Genomic DNA, 13274 nt, shown 5'->3' on the forward strand with positions numbered 1-13274 from the left:
ATTTATTTCCTTATTTGTTTTTGGTGTCTCCCCCGTCTCCCCACTCCTCACTAGGACGTAAGCTCCTTGAGAGCAGGGACCTGTTGCTTTGTTGACAAGTGTTGTCCTGCAGTCTTGCACGTGGCACGTGGCGGGTGCTCAGTAAATGCTTGTTGCAGAAATGAATGCATGATGCAGGTGGGGCCTGGTCAACCTCGCTTAGTGCTGAGCTCCACCAGGACTCTATCATTCTGTCACCACCTAGTGGGCACTGTTGTGTACTGCGGGGTGGGGGAGAAAAATGCTCCACATGCGTTTTGAGTCTGATCCAGGCAGAAGGTAGAGGAGGCCCCTGCGCGCATGGAGCTGCTCCTTCTGGTGCCCCTATGGTCTGTGTTCCTGTCTGCTGGCACAGAGCTCCTTGGAGGAGAGCCTTCCTGGAGGAGGCGGCATTTGAGCTGAACAATGAAGGCAATGAGATTAGGAATGGTGGGAATGAGGGAGGGAGAAAAGGCATTCCTGACACAATGAACAGCATGAGCAAAGGCCTAGAGGCTGGAAAGCACGGGCATGCGTTAAAAGGGAAGAGAAGTAGAAGCAGCTGAGATGGGCAGTGGACCATGAGGCCCCAATGACATAGGAGGAGGGGAGGCGGTCCCAAGGAAGGGGAACTCCCACTTAGTGGGTGTCTGTCTGTGCCTTCACACGCACAGGAGTTTGTTTAATCCACACAAAGGCTGGTGTCGATTCTGGGACCCCCATTTTACAGATGAGGAAACTCAGCCACAGATGGGTGAAGTGACTTGCCCAAGGTCACACAGCTGGTCAGAGGCAGAACTGGATTTGAATCCAGATCATCTGACTGATTTTCTCCTCCCTGATGGGAGTTCCTGCCCCTGGTTTGTGCTTGGAGGTGGGGCATATGCAGGAAGCTAGGGTCTGGGGTTCAGGACACCGGAGCCCTGAGCTCTTGGCTCCTCCTCACTGTCTCAGGGCCTGACAGCACGTGACCCGGGTGCCTCCCTCTGCTCCCCCTCATGCCCGGCCTGGGCAGCAGGACCCTGGGTTCTAGTCTGGTCTCCCTTCACCTCTCTGGGCCACAGAGTACAATGGCTATAAAGACTTATAAAGGGACCTCAGAGATCTCTTACTTGCCATTATACAGATATGGACACTGAGGCCCAGAGAGGGGAAAGAACTTCCCTGATGATGCACAGCAAGCCAGGCTCAGTGTGGCTTTCCACCTGGCCCCTGCCTGGGCTCCCATCTGACAGCTGGAAGCTGATGTTACCCACAGAGTGCTGAGCCCTGCCCACAGACGGTAGCAGAGGGCCCAGCTGGGCCCCTTGGCCAGCCCAGGCCCCTGGGAAATGTGTTTGAGTTTCAGTTCCCAGTGAGGTGTGTCCCCAGGGATGGGGGGAATGTGTGGAGCCATAGGCTGGGGGGCCAGGACGTCCGCAAGGAAGGAGGGAGGCTTAGCAGGACCTGCCCCACAGGCTTTCTGGAGGCTGGACTCACCAGGCAGAGGGAGGGACGGGAGGCCACCCAGCTCTCCCGGCTCGACAGCAGACCTGGATGGCCTCGGATCCACTGCAGCCCTGCACTGGCAGAGGAAGCCACCTGCCCCGTCCTCAGCCCCTCAGCCTGCTCTTCTGGGGAGCAGAGGGCCCCAGTCCGGGGGACTCGGGGGCCTGGGGGAGCCACCTTCACCCAGACTGAGCCCAGCTCTATGTTGGGCTTCAAACTCTGTGATCGTCACCACCACACGGTCCTGAGAGCAGGCGCTGTTAGGATTCCTGGAGAAGACTGAGCTCCGAGAGGCAGGGGACTTGCCCAAATTCACCAAGTTTGAGCTAGGCCTCAAACCCAGGTCAGAGGGACACCAAAGCATTTGACCACAACACTGGTGACTGCCCCTGATCCAAGCCCAGCTGGCCCCACTGGCTGGTTAGGCCACATCCCCAGGTGTTGATTCACCACCGGCCTCAAGGCACCTGCTGGAGCATCTGCCTCCGCCCAGGACCCCCACCCACCCGCCACCCCGCCTGGGCTGGGAGGCTGACTGCAAGCCTGTGGGTTTGTGCTGAGGTGGCCCTACCATACACACACCATGTCTCCCTCTGACCCTCACCACTCCCCTTACCTGCCCATCTTCCCCATGAACCAGGAGCACCCCCGGGGCAAGACAGGGTAGGGTCCAGGCCTCTTGTGAGGCCCCAGCACCCAGCTGGGGTGGACACTCAGTGAACATGTTCTCTGTGAGTCAGTGAGCCCTGCGAGGGCAGACACCCCCCCCATTTTTCAAATGGGAAAACTGAGGGTTAGGAGGGGACAGTGACCTGCCCGGCTCACCAGCAGACTCCGGGCAGAGCAGTGACCTGCACAGGCCTCTTGCGTGCGAACACCCGGAATGTGCTTGGGCGGAGAGGCCGGAGAGGATGACCCGAGTCAGATCGCCGGGGCTCCCTGGCGCGGGAGCGCGCTCTCTCTGCTGGGGAGTTTTAACAGAGCCCTTCCTTAATCTTTCTCAGGGCATGGCTGGGATTTAGTAATGAGCCGTAACGGCGGGCCAGAATATTCGATTCCGTGAGCGGGGAACAACTGTTCATCTTAAACCGGCCCGGCCCTCTTTTCTGGACGAGCTCAGCTATGGCAGAGGGGCGGGGGTGGGAGCAGAGCGGCAGCGCTCGCGCGGGCCGGAGCCCGCACTCGGCTGTGCAGATGGACCCGCGCAGGCCCGGGGAGGCCGCGAGGTCGGCGCAGTGCAAGCCCGAGCGCACACTGGACGTGGGCGCAGCAGGCCGGGGCCGAGGCCGGGCGCCGCCTCCCGGGAGCCGCGGGGCCTGCGGCGGGGCCGTTCCCGCGGGGTGGGCTCCCTGCAGGAGGAGCGCTCGGCTCTGGGAGGAGCTGCCCGGGAGGACGGCCTCCTGGAGCAGGAGCAAAAGCATTGCCGCTGTGTGCTGTCGGTTCCCCGGAAGCAGGCTCCTAGCCGAGGACTCGTGTGCGGGCGATTTACCCAGGAAGTGCGCCCAGATCGAGCCGGAGAGGAGCGGAGGCACGAGCGGGGAGGAAGATGAACGGCCCACTGCTGGCCACGTCCTGCGGAGGATGGCTCCAGCCTGACCCGCGGGGGCCTCTGGAGTGTAGACACATCTCAGCGTTGTCCAGAGCCGGGCGAGGGAGCTGGGCTTCCGGCCTCCCCACACTCCGTCAGTCAGCACCTTCCAGGGAGATCTGGGCCCAGCACAGCTTCCTGGAGGAGGAGGTGTGGCCCTGCGTGTGAGACGGGCAGGTTCTGCTGAGGAAAAGGGTTTGAGCCGGCCCGAGGGAGAAGCTCAGGCACATTCCTGGAAGGCCGAGCTGCCATTCCTGCCTGGGTGAGGGCCTGGGCCCCAGCCCTGACAGAGAGCAGGCCAAGGAGGAGCATGGAGCTCAGGGGATGGGGCAGCACCCTGCAGGCCATGGGTGAAGTTCACTCAACTCTTTCAGCAAAAGTCCCACAAACCACCTCCGGAAATCCCTTTCTCATCTGCAGCTTTGGGGCCAAAACCCTGAAGTGTGATGAGGAGGGACAAACAGCTCAGGTGACAGGTACCACTGGCTTATTCAGCTAAAACCATACAGAAATGAGTCAGCGGCCTGACCTGGGCCCCAAGAGGCTGCACCAACAGGAGCTCGGGGCCCTGGGTGAGGTGGGCATGGGGTCTGGGAGCCACAATTCACTCTCCTCCCCTCCCTTGAGCCTCTGCCTGGACCTCCTGGCCTCTAGCCTCACCTTGTGCAATCCAGTCTCCTGGAGTTGCCAGAAGGTCCTTCCGAAAAGCAAACCTGGTCCTGCCCCTCCCTGCCTGCCACCTTCCATGGCTCGCCATTGCCCGCAGGAGAAAGACCAAAGCCCCGGTTTTCTCCCAGGTCCTCTCTTGGTGATGAAGATGCTTAACCTGCAGGCTGAGAGCAGCAAACTTCAGGCAGAAATCAGGAGGCCAGCAGCTACACAGAGCCCCAGGGCATGGTGGGCAGCAGCCCAGCTGTCCGGGAAGAAGGAAGAGCTGCCCCAGGAGCTTCCCATGGGCCTCCCTCTCCGGCTTTGCCTCTCTAATTAATTTATGGAAAGCGTCTGAACTGGGAGTTGAGGCAGCCCTGCAAATCTCTCTAATCCCTGCCTCCACTGAGGGAGCAGCGCCCTGGGCGGAGCTTTCTTACAGGGACTCCATTTGGTTTTATTTCAGGAGGTTTTCTTTATTAAGGTCTTATTTCCACAGTCACCTGCAGAACGAGGAGGCTCCAGGTGGTGTCTGGTGAGGACACAGGGAGCCGTGTGGTCCTGCAGCCCCAGGAGGGCTTGGGGCAGAGTGTAGCTCATGGAGACATCCTCTGGGCCCTACCTTGATGACACCCAGAATCTGGCTCTTCCTCTCCCTCCACCGCCGCCACCCTGGTCCAGGCACCATGCCCTCTGAGTGGCCTCCTGGCTGTCTCCCTCTTTTCGCCCTGCCCTGCCCCCGTCTCCTCTCACAGACAGCCAGAGCCATGCTCCTCGCTCCCTGAGAAGCTCTCACAGGGCTCCCATCTCCCTAGGGGAAACGCCGAGTCCCATCAGGGCCCATCACACCCACACAATGCCCTCTGACCCCACTCTCTCCCTTCTCCTGCCTCCCTGGGGTCCCTGCTGCCTTATACTCTGCCTAGCACTCAGGGCTCCTGCACTGCTGTTCCCTCTGCCTGGAACACTCTTCTCATTTCCTCCAGCTCTCACCCAGAAGTCAGCCCTTCACGGACCGCCCTGATTGCACCCCCTCATTCTCTACTCCTCTCACGTGGCTGTATTTATCCCGTTAGCACTCACCACCAGCCTGAAATGTCCTGGTTTTTTGTTTATTGTCTAGTTTTCCTCTATTCTCCCCCAGAATGTGAGCTCCGAGAGCAGGGGTTTGTTTTGTTCACTGACACGTCTCCAGCACTGGGAGCAACACCTGGGCTACAGCAGACGCTCAATACACACTTATCAAATGAGTGAATGAACGCGTCTGTCACTGACAGGAGGTGGGCAGAGCTCCCCAAGATGTTCTGGGCGCCGCCTGTGGGTGCGTGGGGTGAGCTGATGTTACCTCCTGCGGGAAGTCTTCTGTCCGGGGTCTAAGTGGCCTTTCCAGCTGCAGGCGGCAGCTGACCACTCAATAGTACTGGTTTTCCTTTGGGGCAAACACCACCTCTTCCAGGGAGCCCGCCCAGAACCCTTCCCAACCCTTCTTGCGACCCCCTCCCAGCCTGACACTTTCCCCCTCCGGTTCTGTTTTGGGATTCCGCGTCAGGCCGAGCTCCCTGTCAGGCACCTGAGTCATAGCCGGAGGACACCTGGAGAGCCTGCTTCAGCTCACGCTTACAGGGCCTCTCAGGGGCCTCAAGCACGCCTTTCTCCTTATTTGAGCCACACAACAACCCGCTGAGGCAGTCATTATTATCCCCATCTTACAGATGAGGAAACTGCGGTCAGAGGCCACAGAAGTGACACGGCTGGTGTCACAGGGTGGATGGAGAGGGCTTCTTGGCCCCAAGGCCAGCCCTGCTGCATTCAGTCAGTGCTCAAACAGTGTTTGGAGAATGAAGGAAAAGACCAGCCTGAGTTCCGGGCTCCTGAGTGCGTGATGAAAATGCTGTGACCACAGAACGTGCCACCCCGCTGCTGGGGGGACCGGTGTGGCCTGTGTGTTCTCTGCTGAGCCCCCAGATCGTGACTCTCCTGCTGTGTGAAGCACCTGCATGACGGTGCCCATCCCTGGTCCTCAGCCTCCCCTGGGCAGAGACAGGCCCGGAGGGGTTGAATGATGAGCCAGAGATGGGGACAGAGCCGGGACGTCAGTGCTGTCTTTGTTCTCTGATTCTACCTGCTACATCCATAGTGATATACCCCTGGGACCTGTGCCTCAGTTTCCTCATCTGTAAAGTGGGAAAACTGTACCTGTCTAACAGAGTCAAAGATTAAAGAGAGACCACAAGAAAAATGCCTGAGATAGTGCCTGGCAGAAAGTAAATCCTTAGTAAACGGAGCTTATAATTATTAGCTGGTTCCAAGAGAGGCACATATATTACATTGTCTCCTCCTTCCCCACCTTACAAATGGAGTTCACAGGCCGGGAGCTGCAAACCCGGTAGTTAGAAGAAGACCTGTTTGTGTAGGGAAAAAAACAATTAAAATAATAGTGCCCAATAGTGGAGATGGTGTGGTGAAACTAGCACAGTGTGGTAGCATTTTGTGAACATTTAGAATATGCAACATAGGGCTGGCCCTGTGGCTTAGCGGTTAAGTGCTCGGGCTCCGCTGCTGGCGGCCCGGGGTTCGCATCCCGGGCGCGCACCGCCGCACCGCTTCTCCGGCCATGCTGAGGCCGCGTCCCACATACAGCAACTAGAAGAATGTGCAACTATGACATACAACTATCTACTGGGGCTTTGTGGGAAAAAAAGGCGGAGGATTGGCAATAGATGTTAGCTCAGGGCCGGTCTTCCTCAGCAAAAAGAGGGGGATTAGCACGGATGCTAGCTCAGGGCTGATCTTCCTCACACACACACAAAAAAAACACATTGAAAAAATAAAAAAATAAAATATGCAACATAAATATTTCATCAAATGTTAAATATTAATAAAGTCTCATTTTGTCTGAATTCTCCCAACTTTTTTTTTTTTTTTGGTGAGGAAGATTGGCTGGGAGGCAACATCTGTTGCCAAGCCTCCTCTTTTTGCTGGAGGAAGGTTGTCGCTGAGCTAACATCTGTGCCCATCTTCCCGTATTTTGTATGTGGCTCAAGCATGGTTTGAGCTGTGTGTGGGTCTGGGATTGGAACCCATGAACCCGGGCTCCCGAAGTGGAGCACATGAACTTAACCACTACGCCACTGGGCTGGACCCTCTCCCAACTTTTAAAGTGTATGTCAAGAAAAAAATAATTTCAAAGCTGTCCAGTTAAGTGAACTGTCAAATGGATCTACAATGTTACCAAGTAGGATGTTTTTTAAACTGGTGAAAACTTAAATATCTCCTCCTGTCTTTTGTCAGGATTAGTCTTGAATTCGGCAAATTTTGCTGATTCGAGTGCAGGAGTGCACGCTACACACACCCGGATGTTACCAGGGCCAGCCCTCTGAGAGAAAGCAGTTTGACAGAACGTATGGAGAGCCATGGGAGCCGTTCAGATACTGTGACCAGTTGTTTCCTCTGGAATTTATCCTAGTGAAATAATTCAGAAAAGCAAAGGACAAATTTAAGCACATGAAGATGTTAATTACAGTGTTGTTTATAGTCGAGGAAAATGGCAAACACAATCTGTAACAATGGGGTGATTTAGTAAATTATGCTCACATCATTGCTGTTCTTCAGCGAGTGAAAACGACCATTTTGAAGACTCTGTGACAACATGGACTATGTTTGTGTTCAAACATTTCACATCAAAGGAGAAAATGTGAAACTGCATTGCGACTCTGGTCTCCACAATCAGGGCGACTTTTCCCTCCCATTTGATCCTCACGGCAGCCTTTTGCGATAGACAAAACAGGGTCATTCTTTCTTCTCCCATTCACCAGGGCCTGGGGGAGGGCAAGCGAGACCCCCTTTGCTGGGGCAGCCCCCAGCTCATGGGGGAGGACAGTGTAAGACAAGCCCCTTCTCACTCCCCGTCCCCGTCTCATCCAGGAGGGTGGCCCTGGAGGGCCCCTTCCTCTCTCAGGCTGGGAATCCCCCCTCCGGAGATTTGGAAGAACCCCCAGCCCCAAGCCCCACCCTGCTCTGAGCTGAGCTTGTAGGAAGCCCCTTCTGCACACTTGACCCACAAGATGGTGTGGGAAAACCCTTAGACACTCCAATAGCTGCACAGGTGCATGTTGTTCCTATCGTTAAAAAAAGTTGTAATGTGAAATTTTTCCATCATGCAGAACTTGTTGGTAACAATATAACAACACTCGAATCTCCACTGTCCAGCTTAGGAGATAAAACCTTACACCGCCGCTTGAAGGCTCCTGGGTGCCCCTTCCTGATGCTGTGCCCCACGGCTGTCACAGAGGTAACCGGAGCCCGAATGGGGTGTTCATCCATCAACGTGAAGTAGTATTGTTTTGCATGCTTTTAAACTTTCAATACGTGGTTTCATACTGTCTTGTATTCATTCAACAAATTCATTCAACAAATGTTTATTGAGTGCCTATTGTATGTCAGGCACCATTCTAACCCCTGGGAACATCGATAAACAAAACAGACAAGATCAATGTTCTTGTAGTGTGTACATTCCCATTGGTGAGTCAAGCAATAAGCAAAATTTAAGAATTATAAATGAATTATGTAATATATTAGAATGTGAGTGGTCAAAGGGGAAAAATAAAGAAAGTCAGAGAGGTGGGGGTGGAATGATGCAATTTTAAGTAGGACTATATCCTTCTATATCTTGCTTATTTACTCAATATTATATTTTTCTTTTTTATGAGTGCATCATCTTTATTCATTCCCTTGTCAATAAACATTTAAGATTTCTTTTTTTTTGGTCATTGTAAACAATATTGTCATAAGCATCCTTGTAAATGTCTCTTTGTGCACACTCAGAAGAGATTTTCTGGGGCTTGCACCCTGGTATAGATTTGCTGGTCCCAGGGCATCTTTGGCTTAAACTTACCTGGATGGTACCAATGGCTCCCCGAGGCTCGCACCAATGCCTCTCCCACCAGCTGCGTATGGGGGTTCTAGTTAGTCCAGCTCTTCTCCAACCCTTGGTGCTGTCAGATTTTTAAAAATACTTGCTAATCTGATAAGTATAAAATGCTATATCTTTGTTTAAAGATGAATTTCCCGGATAACTACTAAGGTTGAGCATATTTTCATAAGTTTATTTACCATTGGTGTTTTTTCTTTAACGACTAAGAATTTTACTGCCTTTTGCCTGTGATTTTATATCCAGTAAACTTGCTAACTGATTGGTCTGTAGATTCCTGTGGGTTTTCTAAATAGACAATCATATCATCTGCAAATAATGACAGTTTATCTCTTTCTTTTCAAATGTATGCCATTAATTTATTTTTTTATTTTATTAATTTATTTGAGAACTTCTGCCATTAAATGTGTTAATTTATTTAAGAAAAATAAATTCAAAAGTACAATGTTGAATAAAAACGGTAATAGTGGGCATCCTTTTCCTGATTTTAAAGGAAATGTTTCTATTGTTTACATATCAAGTAATATTTCCTTTAGAGTTTTTTTTTTTTATAGATACCCTTTATCAGGTTAAGGAAATTCCCTTCTATTTCCAATCTGCTTAGAGGTTTGTCATCAATAAGTATATACTTTTATCAAATGCCTTTTCTCCATCTACTTAGATGATCATATGGTTTTTCTTGTTAAGTCTATTAGTGTGGTAAATTACCTTTAGAGATTTTTAAATATTAAGCCATCTTTGTATTCCTGGGATAAACTCAACTTGGTTATGGTACATTATCTTTTTTACACACAGTTGGATTATTTTAATAACACATTACTCAGGATTATTACATCTAGATTCATGCGTTAAATGGGCTTGTAATTTTCTTTCTCATGCTATACTTTTCTAATTTTGTATTAAAATTATACTGGCCTCAAAGAATGAATTTGAGAGTTGTCCTGATTTTTCTATCTCCTGGGAGAATTTATATAAGATTGGGATTATCTATTTCTTGAAACGTTGGTGGAATTCACCTATAAAACCATTGGGGCCTTGAGTTTTCTTTGTGGGAAAATTTTCAATTATTGCTTCAATTTCTTTAATAGTCTTAGGACTATTCAGAATATCTTCTTTTTTTTCCAGTTTTGGTAGGAATTTATTTTTACTAAGACTTCAAATTTGTTGGCATAAAGTTGTTGACAGCATTCTCTTATTATCTTTTTTTCTCAATAATCTTTTATTTGCAAATATAGCCACATGAAAAGATAAAATCTTGAGATATTTGGCTGTCTTCATCTTATCTTTTAAACCTCAGTTTTAATTCTGGTTATGTCACTTTTTTCATTTCTGATGTAAAATATTTGTATCTTTTCTCTTTTTTTTCCCCTTAATCAATTTTCCCAGAGATTTGTCTATTTTTGTCTTTTTTTTTAATTTTTTTAAAAATTAAAAAAAATTTTTCCCCCAAAGCCCCTGTAGATAGTTGTATGTCATAGCTGCACATCTTTCTAGTTGCTGCATGTGGGACGTGGCCTCAGCATGGCCGGAGAAGCAGTACGTCGGTGCGCGCCCGTGATCCGAACCCGGGCCGCCGGCAGCGGAGCGCATGCACTCAACTGCTAAGCCACGGGGCCGGCCCTATTTTTGTCTTTTCAAAGACTCAACTCTTGGTTTTCTCCATTTCATTTTTGTTTTCTATTTCATTTATTTCCATTTTGTGTTTGACATCTCTTTCCTTACATGGTTTTGGGGTTTATTGCATATTTTTCAAAATTTCTTAGATTGGACACTTAGGTCATTAGTTTGCCCTGAGGATATTTGCCTCCCAGCTGAACTGAGCTGAACAACAGCTGTTTTGAGAGAACTGTGGGATGAGGGGGACAGATGTGGAAGCCCAGGACCCAATGGGGGGAGAGTCTAATGGAGACCCTCCACAGGAAGCAGGACTCCAAAGGCCTAACCTTGGTGCAATGTTGCTTTCTCTCCAAACTATAGTGATCTGATTAAAAAACGAAAAACTCGTAAGGTGGAGAATAACAGAGGAGTCATCAGCAACAGCATTTTGGAAGTTGGAAAGTAAATGGACTTAATAGGCCTAAGAAAGCCAAATCCCAAACTTGAAAATCAAGCCTAAGTTATACCGCAGAACCATGAAGAGGCCCTGGAACCAGGCTGCCAAGTATCTCAGAATTAGGGTTAATATGGGGTGGAGTGGACAGAGAAAAGATCCTACAAATTTGCAGAGAAAAAGTTGATTGTATACAAAGGATCATGGCTTAGAATGGCATTGAATTTTTAAAATAGCATCAGTGGAAGACAGAACACAATGGCATAATGTGTTCAAAATTCTGAAAGAGAGTTGGTGGTTAAATTGGTGATAAAAATTAGCAAACTAAGCCAATGATAAAAACAAGACAATTATTAACTCCAGGGAAAACAAAATATTGTGCGGGAAAGGAAAATGATAGTATCCTACACAGATCATTTGACAATAGATTTACAGTCAAAATAAGGCAAATAATGAATATTGATCTAATCAGAATGACAAATAACTATATGGGGAGGCTGATGACCAGGGGGCATATGTTTGTGTGTGGGAGTGGGAGGGAGTGGAGTATGTGTAAGTGTTTTGTGGGGAGTAGGGGTTGGTGAGAGAGTTAAATCCTCTCGTCCCATGATGAGAAATCGTTAGATAATGCCCAAACCTGAAAAATCAAGAAGTAGCAAAATAAGCACGTTATTTAGAGAAAATATGGTAAATACTGGAAGGATTGAAAGCAATATTTCTGGGACTGAGAAAGAGGAGTAAGGTGGAGGGGGTGAATAGGTGGGACTTCAGAGAATTGATGATTTTCATAATAAACCATATAGAATTTTTCAACTTTTAAAATTATGTGCTTGTATAACTTTGATAAAAATTAAAACAGCCCTGTGATTAGCAGCCTCGTATGTATATCTTGACTATCTCTTCATCTGTTTCCTTAGGACAAATTCCAGAAGTGGGGTTGCTGGGTCAACAGGCATGCATGTTTTTAAGGTCTTATCCACAGGGGTAAATGGTGCCCAGTCTCACCTCTTCCAGAAATGTCATCGTCTCTAATTTCCCATCTTTGCAAACATCATTATCAATTTTCAGATCTCTGCCAGTTTGATGATTAAAAATAAAAGGTATCATATTGTGGTTTTCATTTGCATTTCTTTGGCTACCAAAAGATTTTACACAGTTTACATATTTAACCATTTTTTTGTTCTCCTTTGATTAATCTCCTGTTACAGTTCTTTGTCCATTTTTATTTTGGGTGTTCGACTTTTTCACTGTTGATTTGTAAGGGTTCTTAAAATAGTAAGCCTACTAATTTTTGTCTATCACACATGTTACAAATATTCCCCCCACGTGGGTCCTTCTGCTTTTAATTTTCTTTTTTGATATAAGGGATTTTTCATCGTATGTAGTTAAGTCTATCTTTTATGCTTTTTGCCTGTGGGATCCTGCCTGGAAAGTCCTCACTCGTCCATGGGCTTCTACAAATACAGCATTTCTTATAATTTCATCTGGTATTCATATACAGTATTCCGTTGAGTCTAAGTTTTCACATGTTAAATCTCTGAACTTGGGGTGTGTTTGTAATCACTGGTGCTCAGGTGGCAGTCATTACCCGCGTCCACACATCAAAATGTGCAGGATGTGTCAGCGACTTGTAAAAAAGTCTCGGCGACAACGGAAGAGCACTCTCAAAGATATGCCATATTGTCGCCTGTTTCCTTCTGCTCCTGGGCGCAAAGCTGGACCACTCTTCCCAGCCCACCTTGCAGTTAGGTGTGGCCGTATGACTGAGTTCTAGCCGTTAGATTACGGGTGGAAGTGACGTATGCGGCTTTCCTGCTGGGCCCATAACACCTCCCATAGGATCCTATCCTCTCTTCCTTCCGTCTGCTGCTGGAGGAGCTAGCAGAGGGTCTAGGTGATGGCAGAGGCAGAGGCAGAAGCTGAGGTCTCTGAATGGTCACGTGGGAAGTGCCTACTGAGCGGGAATCCTCGCTCTTCTTTGGGTGAATGGGTGATAAACTGTTACTGAGCCGTTGAGATTTGGAGTTTTGCTTATTATAGCAGCTAGCATTGCCCATACCTAACGATAGCCTTGTCTTAATTCTCGCTCGAATCTGAATCCCCCTAGACTAGAGTTTAGCGTTTTATCATTGAGTATGAAATGTTGGCTCTTGATTTAATATAAATATACTTTATCCCATGCTTTTTTTTTTTTTGAAGAAGAAGATTGGCCCTGAGCTAACATCTGTTGCCAATCTTCCTCCTTTTTCCTTTTTTTCCCCAAAGCCCCAGTAGATAGTTGTACGTCATAGTTGCACATCCTTCTAGTTGCTGTATGTGGGATGCGGCCTCAGCATGACCAGAGAAGCAGTGGGTCGGTGCCTGCCCGGGATCCGAACCCAGGCTGCCAGTAGCGGAGCGCGAGCGCTTAACCACTAAGCCACGGGGCCGGCCCCTCTTTTTTTTTTTTTTTTTTTTTAACCAAGTCTTGGTATTGGAGTTAGATTCTAAATATGTAAAATTAATTGGAAAAATTTTAGTTTTTTTATAAGTTCTGGAAAAGATTAAATAAC

This window comes from Diceros bicornis, chromosome 28 (assembly GCF_020826845.1).
Source record: "Diceros bicornis minor isolate mBicDic1 chromosome 28, mDicBic1.mat.cur, whole genome shotgun sequence".
NCBI classification, from domain to species: domain Eukaryota; kingdom Metazoa; phylum Chordata; class Mammalia; order Perissodactyla; family Rhinocerotidae; genus Diceros; species Diceros bicornis.